A 22,819-nucleotide genomic window follows, 5' to 3' on the forward strand; every position below is an offset into this window, starting at 1 on the left:
CACAATTTCATATGAATGAAAAAACTTCAAGGAAGGAGTGGCCGATATGTGATGGAGAAGAGACAATACACAAGTTATACTGATTATGTAAGTAATCTATTCAGCAAAGATGCCCAGGTTCACCGATTCATGCTTCTGAAATGTGAATATTTGCATGTTTTCTTAGTGTTTGTTTACAAAACAAACAAAATGAATATATCCACTTGGGTTCTGGAAACTTGGGCATGGGCATTTTTCACTATTTTTGGACGTTTTGCAGACGTAGTCGACAGATTAATCGATAATGAAAATAATCATTAGTTGCAGCCCCAGTTCAATGGCTCTCGTATTTTCTGTTATGTTATTTCTGCTACATTTATATTTTTTGAGTATGTATATTAATTAGTCTCCAGTGTTTTTTTCCATTTAATTAGGCCTACCTATTCACTACTCAGTAAGTGAGGCGCTGAAATAAATGATGGAACATTTCTATCAGTCAACATAAACCGGTAATTTCAGTTTTTTCATTAAAAAGCGGTTGCACTATCTGGGCAACAACATGAGCAACAACCTTTTGCCACATGAACTTTGCCCACTTCCAACACACCTCATACAATTACAGTTTTACAGTTTTACTTGGCTAAAACTACGAGAGATAACTTCATGGACCAGCCCTTATTTCTGTTACGACACGTTTTACTGCTTGAACTCTTCTAGCGTCTCTTTATGTAGAGTGAAAACTTTTGTCATCACAGTTTGATAACAGTGGTTTGATAACATAGCCGTTATGCAAATATATGCGGCTGACAGGTCTGCGGCTGTCAGTATGAAAAGTTGTCCTGAGAAATACTGACTTAATCACAAAATCAGATCACTGCTGCGCAGTGTGAATAGCGTGACAAACCAGAGACAAAGCAGCTTCAGATAAATATCTTAAAAAGCCAAGAGCAGCTTTATTTGGGTTCTGTGAAATGACACCTCCATCAAGAAAAAGCAGTTAGGAAAAGCTGAGGGAGAGTGAGCACAGGAAACTTTCCTAGGGTAATATTATAATGAGAGGAGAGAGAGGAGCTTATCTGACTGAAAAAAAGTCTATTGATATTCTGAAGGCCCCACGCTGAAGCTTCATACTCATATTCACGAGTAAAAATCAAATGAGTCGATGCAGCAGCAGTGCTCCTCTATCAGGACATAATGAGCTTCCATAAAACCGAGTCAGCACAGAGGACGAGGGAAAGTCCTCTTCCAAATTAAAATCTCCTGTATACAACACTCCTCAAATATTTTGCTCATGAGTAAACATTGACAGAAGAGGGAGGTTTAACCCCATCAAAAGGATCATGTTTAACAGTGTGATCATATTTAAGCCTGTATAGTTACACTGGAAAAGGGTGGGGCAACAGTAAATATGTGAAAAATACAACTTTAGGCTCTTCTGGCAGCACAGCAGGTCAGGACTGTACTCTGTAATTACACCAAAAGTGTCACATACTTAATTTGGGCCTCTCCAACAGCTACGCATTAATCAAATACACTACACCCTTCCAGGCTTGAAGGCTGTCATTCGCTAGTCGGCTCATTGTCCCGAGATATCTCAACTCCTCAAACAACCCACTGAGGCATCATTAGAATGCAGACTCATTACCATGGTGTCGCTATAGCAACCGTGGACGTAGAGCCGTAGTCAAGTAGCTGCTACATCCGTGTCATTGACAGAGGCTGTATATACAGGGATGACCCGACTGCATGTGGGACTGTGTCTGTCTGAGTCTCGCAGAATTAACTGTCATGTGGCCATGTGTCTTGAAGGCCTGGAGAATCCCATTCCTGCAGGATGCAGAGTGGTGTGGTGCATTTGTGAGGTTTCTTCCGCTTCACTCAGTGAAAGTCGATGAGGAAGGTCAAGGCACAGTCACAAGGAGAGGAAAAGACTCAGCCCAGCACAGCACATAGATAATATTCCTCAGGTAGCAGAAAAGGTTACAAGCTTCCTGTTTATCCTACTAAACTTTCTTTCACTCATTATCACTCTGTCGCTAAAAGTCAGCCCAAAATCCAGCAATGTAGCCGGACATATGGTAAGAAGGAGCTGGAGATGCATCTGTCAGCTGCATCTGAAGTGCCACTCTATACGACCTGCTGAACTTCTGCTGCCTCACTGCTGACACAGCCCGAACACTTTCTGGATGTGCAGCTGGGCAACAGTGGCTGGAGGAGGATCTGACTGTGAGCAGAACGGAAGAGAGAAAGCACCAAGCTGTAGCTGGACTACTCCTACTGGTGTGGTGAACCCACACAAGCAGAGGGGGAGAGGATGAGCAGTTCCATTTATGCAACATCTATATTAGTAAGCTGTAAACACAACTGCTATATAGCTTAACAATGTCAGTGTTGTCAACTCATTGCTCAGTGGCTGCCAGTGGCTCCTCAAACAAGTCACTGGATGACATCAGACACTGGTTTGCATATTAAATAAGTGGCTATTTGAGTCATTTATAGAAAAAGTGTTCACAACATGACAGGTTTTTGAGCAGAGGCTGACTCAGAAAAAGGAACATTATCTTACACAATATAAACACAAACAGCTCTACAGTTTGAGATGTTGCAGTCGAGTTAAACTCGTGTGCGCGTACCATCTCAAACAAAGAGGAAAGCCTGTGTAAAGAGTGCTGAACACTGAGGATACACTGGCACCAAAATCCTCTTGCTCTCTCTACTCAATCACTTCCAGTGGAGGAGGGAGGGGCCGCTCTCCCACTGCCTTGACTGGCTACTTGGGAGCACTGAATGCCATCATGGAAAAGATAATTGGTACAGTGTGTGATTAATAACGATGGCAATGTATAACTCTATTAAAGGGTCAATGAACCTTTATCAAAATAACTTTACAATAATAATAATAATTTCATAATAGCATTAATAATAGGCTCCAGCGTAGATAATCATCATTTGGTATCCTTCAGAGAATAATATTATTCTCTGAGCCGTTTGTCTGGCTGTAAACACGTCAGCTGTGGAGCTGAAAGTAAGTAATGTTTCAGATTGTTCGTCAGCCATCTGAGCCTTTCTCGTGACTATTTTCGCTTTATTTCCAGCACAAAAATGATGCTGCTTTCGTAACCCAGGTCAAACAGTCAGTCTCCCACCTTTTCACGAGTGTCTAACCTAGTCAGCCAGTTAAGCTTCTGTGTGCAGAGTGAGCTCTGTGCTGGAGACACAAACTCCCTACTGTCTGGATGCTCATTAAACTTGTATGAATGCTCAGCCTGGCAGCCCCTTGCCTGGCCGTCTGTCTGTCTGTACTCGCCTGTTGTCTGGCTGTCTGTCTGATTGGTGCATTATATTAGAGGAGCAATCTTCCTGGAGGAGTTACTTTTAATGCTGCCAGGCAGCAGATACATTTATCAGCCCTGGCAGTAATCAGTTTAGGCTACACACTGGCATACATACTGGAGAGAACACAGGGGGAAATCAATACAAATCCTCCGTACCACTGAGCCTGTCTAATGTATGAAGACAGACAGATGATCTAATACAGCAGAAATATAGTGGTGCTATAGGAAGGACATCTATCCAAGCAGCAATGAGAAGGGAATGACACTGAACAGATGAGTCACAGCAGCGCACTCCACTCAGCTCCTATTTCTGTATATCATTAATGTAATCTCAAAGTGTAGTTAAGGGGGGGAAATGTGACTCAGGCTGCTCTCAGAAACTGGAATTTTGGAAAAGCAGTGTGGCCTTCTGCAAATAGCCTCTGTTAAAAATCATCTATCTGAACCAAATTACCCCCATGCCAACTTGTCAATACATATGTCCATGGCTATACTTGTCTTTTTTGCCGTTTACAATGTCATCATTCTTATGGATCACTTTGGTAAATGCAGTACATGTGGCTCAGAGGTTCAGCTAAAAGGTTGCAGCTCTATTTTCAGTGAGACTGTAGTAAGGCAAGCATATGTGCTTTGTGGAGAAATGTAAGGCAACAAGTGCACATTGCTGATATGATATACAGTATCAGTAGTACAGTAAAAATTATATAATTCTGCCAGACTGATCAGGTGCACTTAGGTCTCTGGCAAGGCCATATACTGCCTGGAATGTGAAACAATATGTCTCTCCTGGGCAGCCTGAACAAAGATCCAGCTGAACAACTGGCAGATTCTGGTGGGGTTCACTGTTTCTGAAGGAAGAAGAGGGCTGGAGACATGAATGTAGGGACACAGCCAGAGTTTTCAGGCATGCAGTCATCACAAACACAAAGGCATATGAATGGCAACCTCTGCGGCTCGCGCACTTGAAGCCATGCATGAAGTACAAACCCGCCAGTTATACTAGACCTCTAAAATAACTAGCACAAGACAAGAAAGCAGCATAGAAAACACAAGCTGCAGAAACACTGACTGTAACAGTGACGTGACTTTACATTAACTAAAACTTTGAAGCTCCATCACACATTTTATATCACAAGTAACAAAAACATATTGCACAGGGGGAGTGCACGTGCTGCTTGGTTGGCATTGCTGTATGGGGTGTGTTTCTCTCTCTCTCTCTCTCTGTCCGTTCTGAGTGTTTTCCCTCCTGACTGCTTGTTCCACAAGTCAGCCACTGCAGTGAGGAGGACAGTGTGTGTGTCTGTGTCTGAATTGTGTGGGTGAGGAGGAGAAGCACCACCACCATTAATACGTGTCCCAGCAGGGGTGGGAGAGGCAGAATTTCGGACCGTCGCCGAATTGATTTAAATCTCATCACGCGGCTCCTCTAGAGCAAAGCAGTGCTGCACTGTGTTTGAGAGCTTGGTATGTTCTGCATAGCAACAGAGCAGCACTGCTTCTGCTGGGCTGGGATGAAGACTAAATGTGGATAAATGATGAAAATGGTTGCTTTGTCACTAGAGCTCAATCTATACTGGATTTCTGAGGTTGATGCTAATATTGACATTGAGTGGTAAAAAAAAAAAAATGTTAACGGTATATTGGACAGTTTTAAAAAAGACATAACATAAGCAAACATTTAAAATAAGGATCCCTTAAAGGAATAGTTTGACCTTTGGGTAAATACACTTATTCACTTTCTTGCTGTGAGTTTGATGCGGCTCTCATGTCTGTATGGTGAATATGTAGCTGGAGCCAGCAGCTGGTTAACTTAGCGGTATCGATATTCTCTTCTAATTCTCTGCATGAAAGTGAATAAGCGTTTACTAATAAACTATTATTAAATTTGGGTTATTGAAGAGTTGTGACCAAGATGTGTACTGGCAACAATATCTCTAAATGACCTCAAACATCTCTTTGGCATTTCATGCTTTAAATTATGTGTATTACACATTCACTTCTCTAGATCAACACTTTTTTCCTCTACAGCGCTGTGTTCAATCTACTAAACTTCCTTTGCAATATCACACACCCATCAGCCTTTGCAATGAGTTGCCAAACTTTCACATGGCAGTTACAGAAAGCTGGATTGGTCATCACGGCTGTGACCTTGTTCAATCCACAAACATTATAAAGAGACACAGTGGCCTATATACTGTATGATACAAATACTGTCAAGCAGGCTACAGTGCATTGACTCAAGAATCCAGTCTTCTGTTTATTCTGGGTCACGTAACATTGAACACGGACACTAGTCTCACATTGCCAGACCCGTCTCCTCATCGAATACACATAGGCGCACCTTCACACACACACAAAGGGCAAGCTATAAAAATATCCAAGTGTCACCCACTCTGCGGCTGATGGCTGTGTTACTATGGTAACACTGTAACCAACAGAAAGCGTGCGCGAGTGTGTGCTTGCATCCAGGAGCAGAAACCCAGCAGAGGTCAATCAGTGCCACAACAGCGGCGATGTTTAAAATCCAACTCGACTTTTACAGAATATATAAATAAGCCTGTGCACGTTAACAAATCTTGTACATTACTGGTGTGTCAGAATGACATATTCAGAGGTAAGAAACCTACTGTAAGCCAGGGAGCCTAGGGACAACCTCATCATCAGAATGCATTTGTGCTATAGCCCAGCTAAAGGCTAAAGATAAACTGTTTTGCGTAGTTTGTAGCAAACATGAGAGTCAAACTACAGGGGGGCTCATATTTTGCGTTGCCTGCTGAACATCAGGAACTGATGTGTATTCAATGCACATACAGTCATGGAACATCTCAGGCGGTCTTGACCAGTTTGTTCCTGCAACCCCATATAAACTCACACAAAGTGACCCCAATGACGAATGACAACACGTCAGCGAGTATTCACTTGATCCAAGGGCTGCGAGAGGGAGTGAAAAGCAGATGGGGTGCGGGGCAGAGTTTCATTACAGCAAACGGAGTAATACAGGGGTAAACATTGAACATTTTAATTTAGCTTCCATGATAATGGCCCCCCTTGACTGGATTTTGCTGTCCCATTTGCACTCCTCCTGTCCAGCTCTATGCTCCTCTCTTTTACTCTCCCTAATGGCCTTGTGCACAGTCAGCCACACTGATAACAGTGCATTACTGTCCTACAGAAACCATGTACTCCACAATGTCAACTTTTAAGAGCTTAAGCCACAGTTGAAAATGCTCTCGATTTGTTCTTGTTTGGGCAGGGAAACCGAGATTTTAGTTACAGTACATGCACCGTGGATCACAAGTGGAGGAGGACAAGGGTCATCTTGCACCCAACCAGCAGCCTGCAAATTAGGTCAACAATGACAAGGGTCATGGAAGGGGTTCTGCAAAATTTCAGTCCAATGGTTACCACATCGTAATCACTGCAAATGATATCACATTATAATGCGATGTAATTTTTAGGGGAAATACTTATATTGTTGTATACAGCATGTCCTTTACGTGTGTGCACACATGAGGGGGGAGAAGGATTTATGTTGCCAAGTGCAAATGAGAAAGCGTGGAGACTTTGGAGCTCTTTATTTTGTTTGTTAAGAGTCTCAGCGAGCATTTAGTGCTCCTGTGCGGCCAGATTTCCAACCTGTCAATCTCTGCCTTCCCTGCAGTGGGTGTGGCTTGTGAACCGTCTCCAGCCTCCTCTCATTGGTCTCAGGCTGGCAGGAGGGGTGTGTCTGTGCTCTGCCAGCAGCTGACGTGGTGCAGTGCAGAAGGCCTTTTAGTAAGCTCCCTCTCCCTCTCTCACCACCCCCCCCCCCTTTCCTTTTTTTCTCAACTTGAAATTTGGAGGACACAGTGGGATGGGAGAAGCAGAGCCACTCTACACACATGTTCACACAGGCATGAATGACCTACATGACACACAGACTCTGAGTGTGTGCAAGGGTATGAAACTTAACTTTTTCGACAGTTGCATGTTGCCGTTATGTTCAGAATTTCACCAGAGACTTTAATTTGTCAAGCCCAAAAGTATTTTCAAGTCGTAAAAGACTTCAGTGGCAGCGAGAAACGAGCCCTCTGACTAGTAGATGGTACACTTGGGGGTAGTTTAATACATGCTTACACTTGCAGAAGTCTGCCGCTGTACAAACTGCTATGCACCCATAGACCTAAATAATAATCAATGCAGCAATGAAGCAGTGAAGTCTTTAATAAAATACACAGCTTATGAAACGACTGACTGCAGATACTAATGGTGGACCCGCTCTTTCACACTCACACACACACTTATCTTGCAGTCTCTCACTCAGGCCGTCTCTTGTTTCTCATTCACACCGCTTAGACATTCTGTCTCTCGTGTCTTCTTTCTTTTCTTTGTCCCTCTCTGGCTCTCTCAGCGCCTTGGGTTTTTTTGTGACACCTCTAGTTCGGTTGGATTTCCGACATGTTAAGTACCACAAGAAGTACCTTCAATTCTTTATATTCTACTGCAATTTTATGTTAAGATTTTCAAGGGCACAAACGACCACCATGTCCAGTGGAACACCAGAGAGGCCTAAGCGGACACATAAAAGCATCATATGAAAGCACTGTGACCTTTTGTGTGCTTTACCTGGAAATGTTGCTGCTTTGGTTTTCACAAGGTCTGCAGTTGAAGATTTCAGTATCCAACTAAGTCCGACACTAGCAAATCGCAGCCTTTGACATCAAAAACTGACATGACACAAACACCGGAAATTGCTTTTACAGGTTAAGGTGCACGTGGGGCTTAAGTCTGATCGGCTTCTCACTTCAGTCTTCTTCCCTCATCCCTCAATTGTCTCATCCTCTGTATCTCTCTCAGACATCACATGTACTCTCTCATACAGTGTTGATTTCATGCTCCCTCTCCTTCTGTCCCTATGTAACTCTTCAGCTCTAAGTGTCTCCTTCCCTCCATCACGATCTCCCTCTCAGCCCCACCTACAGGTGATGAGCTCATCTCTGTGGTTGCCTTAGTCACCTAACAACACGCCTGAGATGCCGGCAGAGGCACAGCGGAGAGAGGACCTGAACCGAAAACACTGAAACAAAGCACAGCGTAGATGTTGGTGATGTCATCACAGAGCCAAGCTGAGCACGACAGGCCGTGGTGACAACAACCTCCGTCCTCCAACCCGTGATGACTCATTCCAGTGTTTCACCAGGAGAATGGACAGTCATTATATAGCTCGGGATTGGATGTGGAAGTGTTATGTGCAGTCAGGAAATGCTGGACGTTTTGTCTCATGTGCAGTATACAGTGTTTCTGTCAGCAAAGCCTAAGCAAGTAGTGAAAGTAAAAAAAGGAACATTGGCTTATGGTTCACTGTAATATACTCCATAAAATCAACCACAAGTCCATTATCAACAGTTTGAGCAAGAGCGCATCATTGAGACAACAACCCCTTTAAAACATGAAATGTCGATTCACTACAACCTCTCGGCGCCCAATTGTCCCCATAAAAATCAAGGGCATGATCAATGCTGTTAGCATGCTTCAGATATTTTAGATTTGATATGCTGTGTGAACATATATTTTGTGAGTTAGCCAAACTACTAAAATGAACAGCTGGCTGTTATCAGGTAAACCTGCATGGCCTGTGCTTGTTTTTACTGTTCACAAACAACAGAGTGACGAGTCTGTTGGTTCATAAACAATCTAGCATTAGCTGCTTGCACATGCCATTTTCTAGCTACATAGCTGTTGGCCAGTGCTGGACTGCTAACACTAGCAGATAGAAAACAATCATTGGAATACATCAGTTAGCTATACATCACATTAATATTTTTATCACTTTAAATCAGGACCTTTGGACATTCAAAGCTGAGGAGCAGCTTGTCCTGTCAGTTTGGGTGTACAGCTTTCACAGTGTTGTTTATTGTAAGAAAAGGACTAATCGGCTCATTTGACCCCCTCTCAGGCAATCCTGGCTCAAACACTGGACAGCTATAACATTAGCCGCACACACACCACAAATATTTTCTCCCACAGCATAAAAACAGGACTGCCTGCCACCAGCCCACTTTAATTCATCAAAAACAAACATAATTTCTCAGTGTTTTATTGTCAATCTTCTGCTCCAGGTTAATTCCAGTTAGCAGTCAGAAACTGTGCCAGACAGTTTCATTAACTCTTGCTAGCATGATTGACACATGCAACGTCTGGTGGCATGATGACTGTCAACAATCAGATCTGACGCCTCATTTATACAAATGATATACTGCACTTTGTTTGCAGTTAGACCATAACAATAGTTTTCTATTTAAATGAATTTGACTGACTGAGTCTTCAGTCTCCATCTGACTACAGTAAACAAATAAACGCCACTAGGAACAAATAGAGCGAATCACCTCACAGCTGGATGTTTTGGCTGTGACATTCTAAGAGTTCACAGTACATTGAGAAACATTGCATGGTTGGGCAAGGCTGGAAAAAATGGGCGATTCAATGAGGGTAGATTTATTTTTTATGCCACTTCTTCAAAAATAATAGCTGCCAAACCCCTCACTGTAAATAAACCAAATGATTTTAGGCTGTACATAAAATCTCTCTTTACCAAAATGTTCTCTCTCTCCCTGCTGCCGTCACAGTGTAGTGACGATGGAACAATCACTGATGATGTGGACAACAAGGTAGGGTGGTGACATCTGTGCATTTCTCTAATCCCTTGAGCAATACTGAGAATAACAATTTCCCCAAAAAATATTTAAACACAGACTTAATCTTGCATCTGTCAAACTGTAAAAACAATTCAGTAATGTTGTCCTATATACGTAACACTGGACAACAATAGGGATTTTAAAATGCCGTCTTTTATATTCACCACTTCTTTGTAGTACACTGACTTGGGCTATTTCTTAGGTCAAGCAAGGAAACATTCATAACCAATTCATTTCATCTAGGTGGGTTAATTTCTTATACATGAATAACACCTAGTTTTGGCTGTATTCTCTACGTTGTTCTGCGAAATAAGGCTTGGCTACACAATACGCTAAGCAACTGTCTGTGTGTGTGATTTGAAATGCGGCCGTTTACTTTTATCAAAAGAAACCCTTTGATTGTTCAGCCACCAATAAAAAATGAGCCAGTTGTCATTCCAAATTATATAACATTATCTGTGATTTGGCAGATCACACGTGGAAACCATGTGAAGAACAAACATAAGCCACATTTTTATTCACATGGAAAGAGCAAGAGTGCATGGCTTAGTGAGCGAAGCCAAGTTTATACCCAGAGGAATAGCTGGTAACGGGTATGACAAGGGGGGGGTTAACTGCACTGTGATCAAAATCACTTACATCTTTTACGGATTGGGCTCCACTGTTGATCAAGGAACGTTTAGAAATGCAACATAGTAGGTCATCCCAGCACGAAGGGAATGTTGTCTAATGAACAAGATATTTGAGCAGACACACTGGTGACAGCTTAACTTAAAAAGCAGTAAACGTGACACCAAATGCTTTCAATTAATTGGCCCACCTGTGGGGAGTAGACCTGCCAGAGGTCTGGTACTGTACACTGGTGAACAGGTAAATATGTGTCAGTGACTGTTTATCATAACCAACAATATGTAAGATATAAAATGCTACTTTAATCTCAAACTACATTGCGGCAGAGTCGATATCTGATTGTAACTGGCTCTGGGAGCCAGCTGGTGTTATTGTCCCAGAGTGCCTCTGTTCTTGGAAACGTCATGGTTTACTTTTTCCTTGCTCGTCATGTTCATTATTAATATCATCACCACCAAAATGTATGTGTATGTTGTTTATGAGACTCAAATCAAACCATAATTATGTCCATGCGCAACACAGAATAAAATACAATTACAGGCCAATAAATGCCATATGTTTGGCAGTTTGTGGGGATGCAACGATCCAACTTTTCCCTGCCCATTACCTCAACTCGTGGTATTTATCAATACCAAGTACTAATCTGATACCAGTGCTCTTTTTCTCCTCTATGCACAGAACTCATTGGAATCATTTTCATGAAAGGGAAGTAACGTGAGGCCTGGGATTGCTGTGGTACCATAAACTAAAGTTGGCAGCCCTCTGTGAATCAATGTAACTAATAGTGGAAACATATTGAATCTTATAACATTGACAAATAAACTGTATCTGGATTGGTCAAGTCATGACCAATACCAAAGATTGGTTAATAAGGTCAGTATCCGCACAATTGTCAAATGTGCACAAAGCAATAGACAAGGTCTGACGGAGACATGCGACTTATTGGACATGGAGTTTACAGTGACTTTGAAGAAACTTTATGGCATGGCCTCCCAATAATAAACCTATGACATATTACCGCATATGAGATTTATTAGGTAGGAGATGATATACGTCACATTACATTTGAAGAGAAATATGAATTTCCCTGTTTGAACTACGGGCTGCAACATTTGACTGCTTATGTGCTTATAATTATGGCATGTGCTATGTTTGCTCCTCATGCTGTATCTGTTTATGTTCATATCTCCTCTCAGAGACTTCATTAAAGATATCTTATGCAGAGCAGGACAACATGAAGGATGCAACACAATGACATAAATCAGACAACCATTATCCCTCCAAAAAGGTTTCACTGGGTGCACTGAGGACACGTTTCCCCCCGGTTAAAGCAGAGTGTGTTGACTCCTGAGCAGTGCGGCACACACACACACACACACAGCCTACAGTCCGGGGCACTGGGCTCACAACCAAAGTTGATATTCTGAATAAAAAGAACCACGCCTGACTTTTTACAGCAGTTGCAGGCCTTCTGCGACGGAAGGATATAAAGTCAGGTCCTATGCTACAGCACTGTGCGTCTGTCTGCATGCAGTCAGAGCCATCACCAGGGGTAACGTTACGCCTACATCACGGAGTCGCACAAATCAAAGTCTATAAACAACGTCGGACTCCAAAAGTTGCACTCAAACCTCCGCACCGCTGAATGCGAGCGGGTACACCGGCGGCGGTGCGGAGTCTAACGGCCGTCTCCACCGGCCAACCCGAGATGTGACAGAGGGGCGCAGAAAAACACTCTCCCCAAATGTTCCCCCTCTCGCCATCGACGTAACAACATGTCGGCAAAGGACGGCCATGTTTTGCTGGTTATGTCGACACGGGGAGGAGGAAAAGTAGACACGATGTTTCTGCTCTCTGCCTTCTCCCACCACGGCCGCAACGTATCAAAGTGAAACTCAAACACGGGGGGGAAAACGTCCAATTAACAACTTGGCGGACACATTGTCTCTCAGCACGCAGGTGTAAACGGCAGGGGCAGACAAAGTTCATGCGGCTAGACAAGTTAAAATATTTATACAGAGGCGTGTGGGTGTTTGGGAGCCACGCGAAGGCAGGGCAAGCCCAAGAGAGAGGCACAAAATAACAACTAACGTGCAGTTTTAACTTGAGGGACTTTTGAAGGGGGGGCCGTGGCGAGCCGTTTGAAAAACAGAGGAAGAGTTTATCCATATCTTACCTGCCCACCGTTTTGGCGCGATGCTCAGGTAGTGCGGTACAATCCCAAAGCGACTGCTAGACGAAGAAATAAGCCAAATGTGTTTCAAACACTCTGACGGCGGTCCAATAACCGAGCAGACAACAGGCGACAGGAAAGAAAAAATTGGCGATCACAAGGAGGATCTACGCCAAAAGCCACATGATCGCCGACGTCAGAGTACGTATTTGCATGCCGTACCGGAGCGCCGGTGTCCGTCCATAGCGGGTCCATAGTGTTATGGCCGTGAAAAGTTCAGAAACAGGCGGAGGAAAGTGTAGCAACTCTCTGTCCAGACGGCAGGAGGAGTGCTGGTGGCTCCATGGAGCGTGCCTGCTCGTGTAAAAATGAATGAACAGCGTCTTGTTGCCGTCAAGTTGTCCCTGCTGCTGATGCCTGCCTGCCTCTCGGCTCGAAGCTAATTGAATATGAAAGTATCAGAGGGGGGCGTTTGTTAGCCCAAAAGTCCCACCCTCCATCTTTTACCCCGCCCACCCCTCTTTCTCTCTCCTCCATCTCCCTGTATGCATGTGCATGTGAGGTGAGGTGAGCAGTTGCTGCAGTGCCTTCTCACACTGGAAGCCGCACTGCAATGGGAGAACTGTATACATCCCCGCCGTTCATCACACACAGAAAACACACTCACATCTGGATCCACAAAGGTTAGTCTGAGGTCAGCTAATACTCAGGTTATAATGGTGAGAGGAACTGCCCTGAAGTGACACAGACCGCTCAGTGAGCTCACACACAACAGTGACCTCCACTGGATCTACTCATGAATTGATTCTGACCTTGGCAGTACAACATTTGCAGTGTAGCATGCCTTCACGAAACTCATGTCATTCATGAATAGAGAATGTTATTGATAACAGAGAAAAGTGTTATTTTATTTTAAGTGAGAAGTGTGTTTTCACCGGCATGTCAGTTTACAAAAAACAAATCAACTGATTTCATTGGGTCTCTGAGATAGTGATTGGTTTTCTGTAGATGCAAGATTTCAAGAGCACAAAGTGAGACTGTTTTATCTTAAAGAAGTTCTTCACTCATTTAGCATTAGTACTTTCATAAAAAAAAATTAACTTAAAGAATAATAATAATGCAAATCAGTAGTGTCTTTTGATAGATCCTCCCTGCCTGGTAAATGACTTGCCTCAGTTTATAACGTCTCCAACCCCAAGCCCAGATAACCCTGATGACATCATGTGGGTTAAACTGACCTTGATGTGTAAAATAGCCCCTTTAAGTTCAGTTGGATCCAAAATCATGAGAATTATACATTCTACTGTATCTGTATGTAAGTACTGTATTTATAGCCTAGCTTGGGCCTTTTGTGTCAAGTTATGGTGGGAACTGTTGGGTCTCTGTAATAACATTATAAAGAGTCGGTCTAGACCTGCTCTATTTTGTAAAGTGTCATGAGATGACTTTGTTGTGATTTGGCGCTATATAAATAAAATTGAATTGAATTGAATTGAATTGAAAGTTATGTCCCTATGTTTTGATCCTCTGGGTTCACCACTTTCAGCCAACACCAAAAGACATGCATGTTAGGTATTAAGAATCCTCCTGCTGCTTTGTATCAAATGCAGAGGAGGAACTAAAATAGAGTATAATTAACTTATTCGTTGATTGAATTGAATATCATTGGCTAAAATTTGGATATATTTTACCACAATAAAACACTGGAATACTTTAAGCAGGTTCCACAGACATGTACCACAGAGGTACCAGTGGCATTAGATAATGCAGTTTGTGTCATGGGAACTATTATACAGTGCCCGCCTCTGTGTGTGTCATTGTCAATAATGTGTCTCTTTGTGTGTCTTTATGTGAACATAGTGTCAATAGTGTGTTACTTATACCTATTACTTAAGCAGACAGGCCATTGTGTGAATTCAAGCAAAAAATGAAGTTTCCTAATTGATTTCTCCTAAGCCTAATGGCAGTACAGAGGGCTGGTCTGTGTTGCATAAACTGTTGTACTTCTGTACTGTCTGGGCTAATCCAATTAATCTGGTTTGTTCAGTTCAAACCTGAACTTCACAGAGAGCACAGTCATCTGCTCTGCAATGTCAATGTTGTCACTATTATTTCATCATTATTAGTAGAGTTAGCCAACTCTGGCTACTGGGAGGTTTGGGTTTGTTTGAAATGGTGACGTTAGCTGGATTGGTATTCCAATTTTCCAATGGCAGTGAAGTCTTTATATAATTTTAGCCATACTTTATCTTGTATTGCTGGTTCACTTTCTGGTTCAGTTTCTGGCCATATGTAGTGTGGCTTTCCCTGCTGTCACAAGTCAAACTGAGTATACTGTTGTTGAAATTCTGCTTGAGTATTTTATTTTTAATGCTGTTACTTGCTCTCAGGCCAGAACATCAAGATAAATTGCTCTGGCTAGATGAAAAAAAAAACAATACAAGGGAAGCTGATAAATTGCATTTCTCCAACAATATTATAAAGGGAAAATGATGAAACCCCAGAACACAGTTAAGATCAAGAGCAGTATATTTCTCCAACCTTGTGTTGAAGGACTATTTTACCTCCAGAATGTTTTGCTGTTGTTGATTCAACGTCTCTTCTGGTCCCTGCGTTGAAACCTCCCGTGAAAGTTAAGAATTATTAATATTCAGGTCTCTTTTTTTGTGCCCAAAAAGAGAGAAAGAGTTGTGTCTTTGATTAAGTTGTCTACCTGTCTGCTCTGATCCTCCCTGACAACATTTCTTCACAGGTTATTTGAATGAGTTAAAGTGATCAATTTATCTCTTAAGGTTAGATGTTAGTTCACTGGTGTTGCTCCTGCTAGTGTAATCCTTCCTTGCAGTAGTTCAATTCAGTCTTGATACCATCTCTCCGATAAATGCTTTCATCCACAAAGTCGTCTGATTTGATGATCACACAGTCTGGGTTCTGTAGAACACAGTTCACTGAATGTAGACTGATCTTCTTCTCCTTTTAAAAAGGTACACCATATTTTTGTTTTTACAGGTAGGTGAAAGCAATTGAGCTGACAAGTCACAAGCCTTCTTAATCTCCTACAGGCCTCAGAGAAAAACTCTGAAAGGCAGAGGTTTTCTTGCCAGTCTGTGAACCTGTTCATCAGAACTCAGGCCAGACAGAACAGTGAAAGATAGTTGAGACTACTCAGGACAAAACCCCGTCACAGCTGAGGGTCGGATTTAAGCTTCACAGGTCAGAGCAAGCCGACAGGAATGAGCACCTTTAAACCATATACAATTGTGTCAGAACATTTTACACTACATTTACATGACTTGAACATGAGCATTGTTCTGATAACATCAGTGCACAGTCATGTCATGGTCCTATATTGTGCTGGCTGATGCTGACAGTATTATTACGACAATGGAAGCAATGGAAAAGCTGTGTGTTCAATCAATTTGCATGGCCTTTGGGGTACTTCCAAGGTTTGGATGGGCATGAAACTCTCCAGGTTAAATCATCAGTACAAAAGATGAGCAACTTTGTTAGAAGACATCTGGTTCTCTAATTAAAAAGTCAAAGATTCAAGTCTATGTAAATAAAAAACATAAGGAGAGAAACTAGCTATGACTCCTGAGGTGCATTTTGGTGTGAAACATCACCATCACGAGCTTAAAATTCTGTTGTGTACGCTGCCAACAGTGAGCCAAAGCTTAAGTTTACGTTAGACCCAGATAACATGAAAAACTTAAAATTCAAGGATTTAAATATGTATTTAATGTTAATGTAGATTAGTTTGTCAGTGTTCTTTAAATGAAAAATTAAGAAAAAGTAAAAATAAAATATTTTTTCTGATATTAAAAGATTATGATGCCATTTGGAAAAAATGGCATCATAATCTTTTAATATCAGATGGGTGATGGTGCCAATGTTCAGTTCCTCCACTGCCATGTCTCACTACACCTTTATTATCACATAGACAATGAATTCTGTGATCTGAAGAGCGTGACCTTTTCTGAGGATAAATGTGATTCAAATAAAAGGTCACTAGATGGTGCCACGTGGTTGTATAATTTCTCCTGCAGAGTTCCTAAACCTCCTATATGGGACTGAACTGGACTGGTTGCATGTTTATCATTTGAAGTGCATATACAGTGGAAGTGCAGTGCTTTCAGTGCAATAACAACTTTGCTCATATTTATACCATCTTGGAATAGACTCATAACTGTTGTCACTGAAGGTAATTCATATCATTTATAATATATCTTTAAACCGTCTTCAGCCACTGTGTTTGCTTTGGTAAAAAATAAAAATAGCACTATATGGTCATTTTCACTCATTACTTACTAACAGCAGATTCTGACAGAATCAGAATCACCAGAGGAACTGGAAAGTTTAACAACTTTAATAATAAGGGCTGGAAGTGAGGGGTGTGAGAGACAGAGAGAGAAAGAGAGAGATATAATTAAAGAAAGTATTAAATTAGAAAAGACTTTCACAATAGTGAGGAGTTTAAATGTCAGTGTGTGGTCTGCAGGAAGTTGGCTTGGCCCATAATGGATGGGGTGGGAATACCAGACTTGGACAACCTCTCCTCTTCTATTCATTTATTTATCAGTGGAGGCCTTTCCATCTGTTCATTTGTTGATTTATTTGCTCATCATGTGATTTTTGTTTTTTAGACACTGCTGATTGTTAACCAAACCCCTCCTGCGAACTGTGAAGGTTTAGCTGTAACTCTGCACAGCAGTTCTGTCAAGCTTTGGATTGCTCAACATGCCGAAGCAGACTGCATGGAGCATACCACTAAGAGTAATATTAGGCATACAAAGAGTGTGGATGGTGTTTTTTTGTCACCTTTCCAAAACCAAAACTCAAGAGCAACAGAATATATTGACTAAACTGTGTTTCTGCTCCAACATAAGGTGCAAATGTTAGCATACCTGGCTATAAGCTTACTACATACATTAACCTGCTGTTACTTACTGTACAAGGTGAGGGGAAGCATAACATTAGCTAACTACGTTTTTTGTGGAGTGATATTTCATGTCAGAAAAAGCCTTGTTCAGGACTGACACATCTTACAGTAGCCTATGTGTAGGGGCTGGTCCCACATGTTTACTGGGCAACATTAGTGGATCGGTCCACTGTATGTAAATGTAGTGGACCGAACAAATGTATCTGATAAACTATAATTCAGTAAAAATCACATTTTTATTGAATTGTTCGTTTACCAGATACATTTTTCAGTCAATTTTACTCAACTCTCAAATTGTTTGAAAATACTAACACTAAATAAGCAAGTCAACCCTTTGTATTTTTTGTCCATGTATATTTTTCCATTGAAAGCATCGAAACGGGCTTGGTACAAAGAAATAACTGTTGGATTTTACATTTGTGATTATAATACTTATCTATAACACTAAAGCTAACTACTGTAGCTCTATCCTAAAAATGCTAAAATGTATTTCTATATTTTACTTGGATCATCAACTGATGAGGATGCTGACCTTTTGCCTGGGATCTGTTAGCTTAGTAGGTAGCAAGAATGAAAGGTCTGTCTCAAATCAAAGACCCATAGTTTCAAAGTTACTATGACATTCTTGCCACAGTTATTGTTAACTGCATATTTGTTGAGCTAGAAGGCGAAGCTTAACAGGTTTAGCGACAGAAAGGGGGATGGAGCTTAGCGAATGATCAATTGACCATTGGCTGTTCTACAATTACAACAATAATTTATGCTTGAATATTTGTTACAGCTGTTTTACTGTTGCCTTGATTAACTGATGAGAGTGCACTATGCAATGGAGATGCTGTATTTTAAATGAGTTTTGCATTTGTGAATGTGCTTTGTGTGTGTCTGCAGGTTGTGCATGTACTTCCCCAGGCGAGCAGTTTTGGCCTGTTCAGACAGTAGACAGTTGGAATTTTGTCAAGAAGCTGTTTGGTAACGATGCATTCACAGACAGCTCATCCAGTGGGGGTTTATAAATCCTGTTATAACTACTGCAACCTCAAACCGACTTCCCTTCCCACGTTCAGGTTCAACCATGACACAGCTGTTGATACAACCAGGATGAAGCAGCAAATGAAGAGGAGGAGAAAGGTGGGGAGGGAAGAAGAACAACAGGAGAGCAGGAGAGGAGATGCAATGACAGAAGAGAGAATTAGCATCAAGGACCCTAATACTAATTATTGTGACCTTCCTATTTATGTACTGTACACAAGAGCACAAGGAGAAGGAAGGGATAACCCGGTGACTAAATACACCATTCTGCTCCAGCTTTGCTCCCGCAATGTGTCCTGACAACGTCCCTTGCTGAAGTGTCTAAGAACAAGACACCAAACAGTGCAAGGAGTTGAATGTAGCAGACTACATTTGTTTGGAAAAGACTGCTGCACAAACCCTCTCTCAGTCACAGGAAAGGAGCGCTTAATCAGGTCCAGGGATTCTGTAGGTCAATTAAGTTCACTGTGCTGGTAGATTTAGTAAATACACAGAATCACTGAAGGCTAGTTTAACAGAAAAGGACCAAGCCCTGTGTTGGATTAAACAATTTTACAGTGGAGTTCTACTTTTTAAACAATAGTGAAAATTGTCTTGTTGGCTCAGGTGAGGAGCTTGAATCCAACTCTAAACCTTTTGGCTCATCACTCTACTGCGCACTGTTCAAAGGAGCAACCGTTCTCAGATGATTTCCTTGGATTGCAAAATTATTTAATATAATGAGAAAATATACAAATACATTATTACATAGTGTTTTTGAAGTATCCCATCTTCCTCCATTAACTTGATGAAGAAAATGTGTTGTTTAACCTGAAAATCATTAAAGTAAAGTCATTACAAGGAGGAAACCAGATCACTGTTCTTCCACTTCCCCTGCTCCCTCTGCTCCCTCTGCTCCTACCTCTATTCCCTCTTTGACTCTTTCTTTGGTTTAAAATCTACGTAATTCTTTTGTTTCGCAAGACAAAAACAGCATTCTTTGTAATTGAGCAAGGCAGCAGCACAACGCACAAAGCTTGGCGTTATTAAGTTTTCCCAGTGCACACGAAAAGAAGAAGTCCATTTACCAGACGATCCATCACCCCATTTCCATTTCTGTGAAACACTTATCCTTGTGGTTTAGGGTATTGTCACTTCACAAAACCATGATATGAAAATATTTACCACAATGACATGAATTGGGAGGAGATTCTTTGAAATTGCTTCCTCTTTCTGGCATGATGCAAGTGTGTGTCTGTCGGTGTCACCTCAATGTGTTATAGCCAAGTTTCTCAGAGTCTGACAGAGCTACCACTGTAATCATCAAACACACACATGGTTACAATTCAACCATATGGCTTCAAGTAACAGAAGGAAAGCGGAGAAAGAGAGAGAGAGAGATAGCAGAGGCAAACCAAATAGGGGGAAGTTAGAGAGAGAGGTAAGTGGAGGGAGGTGGAAGTTGGAGAGATAATAGGGCCACAAAGATTGAAAAAATGGTTCCTGGCAACTTCTGATCTGCTCCATAAAGTTGTCGTCTTTTAACTATGTGGCACTTGTTGTGTGTGAGTACAGTATAGGGTTAAGATTCTATTCTATCCATTGCTTCTGCTTTACTTACCTGCAAATGATGCAGCAAAAGTCATAGTGTTGCTTTTTTTTGTACATCTGAAAAGTTGTGTAAAGAATGAATAAAGAGTGCCTGCTTTCTCACTTGGTTAATCACTACATGAAGTGGGCATGAATGTCAGATTGTCAGTTTCAGATTGATGTGGTGCGGAGGAAGCTGATCCTGAAGATGAAGCTCTTGGTTTACCAGTTGATCTATGGTCCAACCCTCACCTGTGGTCATGAGCTTTGAGTAATAACTGAAAGCAACCAAAATGAAGGTGGCTGGGTTCACCCTTAGAGATAGGGATAGAAGATTAGAATTAGAATTAGTCTCCCTGTGGAGGCATTCCAGGCACGTCCGACCGGGAGGAGACCCTGCAGCATATCTCATCTGGCCTGGGAACGTCTAAGGATCCCCCCGGAAGAACTGTAGGACATGGCTAGGGAGAGGAACATAGTGTAACCTGCTGCCGCCATGAACCAGACTCAGATAAGCATTTGAAAATGGATGAATGGACGGACGAAGGCTTGTTCAGTGTCCAGGATGAGGAAGCCACAGAGCAGAAGTGGAGGAAGAAAGAAGGTGATAATAAGGAACACCAAGAACAGTAATATTTCTTGCACTTTGTGCAATTTATGATTAAATGTATATTATATATATTCCTCCCAGGACCTCAGTTATTCTATATACAGTTTATTGAACAGCATTCAACTTTCCAGTTTACAGCATAAAGCCAAAAGAAGTTTACCTCAGTATGGTGCCAAGTGCAGGAGGAAAACAACCTGCACACAGTAACAATGCTCTCTTTGTGGCTTATTCAATGCAGCAGTATACACATGCCTGAAAAAAAGCACTTATTGTTTAAAAGCACTGTGTTAGATCAAATCAAAACGGGTGTATTATTCTGTTGTGCAAGTATCCATTTTGTCACTGATACTTTGTTTCCTGCCCCCAGTCATGACATTTGTACGTGCATATATGTATCTTTCCCCTTGGTTTCAGTGTGTATCTGCCAGGTTTACATATGCATGATGCACTTGGGCTGTTGGTCTGTAATCAAAGTATACAAGACCAACAGTTTGTAATCTGTAGCAATATGCTGGCCATTATGGGAAAATGTTCCCCCTTTCATTTCTGTGTATATAGCGTTTCAGAGAGCCTCTTCTCGCTTGTCTGGTACTTAACATGCATCCAGCAGTAGAATTAAGACAGTGCTGTAAACAGTGCGGTGGATACAGTTAGTAAATTGTTTAGATGACCTTTTTATTGGAAGGTTTGGGAGTTAGAGGCTATAATCTCCTAAAGAACACAACATCTTCACAGCATTTCTCCATCTTCTCTGTTTCTGCCTGCTCGTATATATTTCTTAGTGAGTCATTAAAGTGTCTTCCTCTCTCCTCTGTTAATTGGAGGCTGCAGCCGTTTTTTATGCCTTTATCTGTTTGTCTGTGTTAGGATTTTGGTCCATGATTACAGATGTCGACTCTATTTTACAGTTTCAACTTTCACATCCTATTTCAGTGATGTCACTCCACAAGAGGAAAGAAACTATTGCATCGATGGTGTTACTATGAAGATCTATCTGAAAATACCATCTATATCACCTCTGTCACCTCTTATGTCTAAATCTACTTCATTTCGCTTTTCAATTCCCCTGGTCTTGTAGATATTGACTGAACGATGGCAGTGAGCGCGTAGTCAGTTTCGGCATGTCAGGATGCTTAAAAATCCTCCAGTAAGGCTGAAAATATTGCAAATTACCGTGGGATACTGAAGTAAAACAACACCAATGTTCTGTTTCACTGCCTCACTTCCTCTCCTTGTCCTTCCACTCCTCACTAACTTGCTTTAACTTTTTTGATCTGAACTGACCTTTCTACCTCTGTGTTCCTTCTCATTTTCCTTTCCTTCTTTTCGCTCCTTATGTCTTTCTCATCTACACCATAGCACTAACCGTGGCAACCTCTGCACCAAGAGACAGTCATGCCAGTCTTTAATTAGTACACCAACACTGCACAATAATAAACTTTGTGCTAAATGCAAGATGAAAGGATGTGAATGTAAAAAAATATTTCCACATTTTGTTCTCCTCTCCTTTTCTCTTTCTCTTTGCAAAAACCCAAACATGCGACTTCCAGCTGGGTGTTTCGTGTAAAGGAAAGTTAATTGGCCTAAAGTGGCTTAACAACCCCACCAGCTAATGGTGTCCGTTTACAGCCAATTGAACCAAGCCCAGCAAACGAGTGAATGGGGGCACTGCTGTGACCGCAGCCTGAGCCGGTCAACTTGAATTGGACTCACCTGGGAAGCAGGATTTATTCCAGCTTGATTCACTCAGATTTACTTGTTTAATTGAATGACTGACCGATGGCCACAGACACGGGTTAAACAGCTTCCCTGAATAATGGTCGGGAACAGGAGTGAATGGATGTGTGGTCACTGAAGGGGAAAATTGTTTGAACTCTGAGA

The sequence above is a fragment of the Enoplosus armatus genome, chromosome 9 (assembly GCF_043641665.1).
Source record: "Enoplosus armatus isolate fEnoArm2 chromosome 9, fEnoArm2.hap1, whole genome shotgun sequence".
NCBI lineage: Eukaryota > Metazoa > Chordata > Actinopteri > Centrarchiformes > Enoplosidae > Enoplosus > Enoplosus armatus.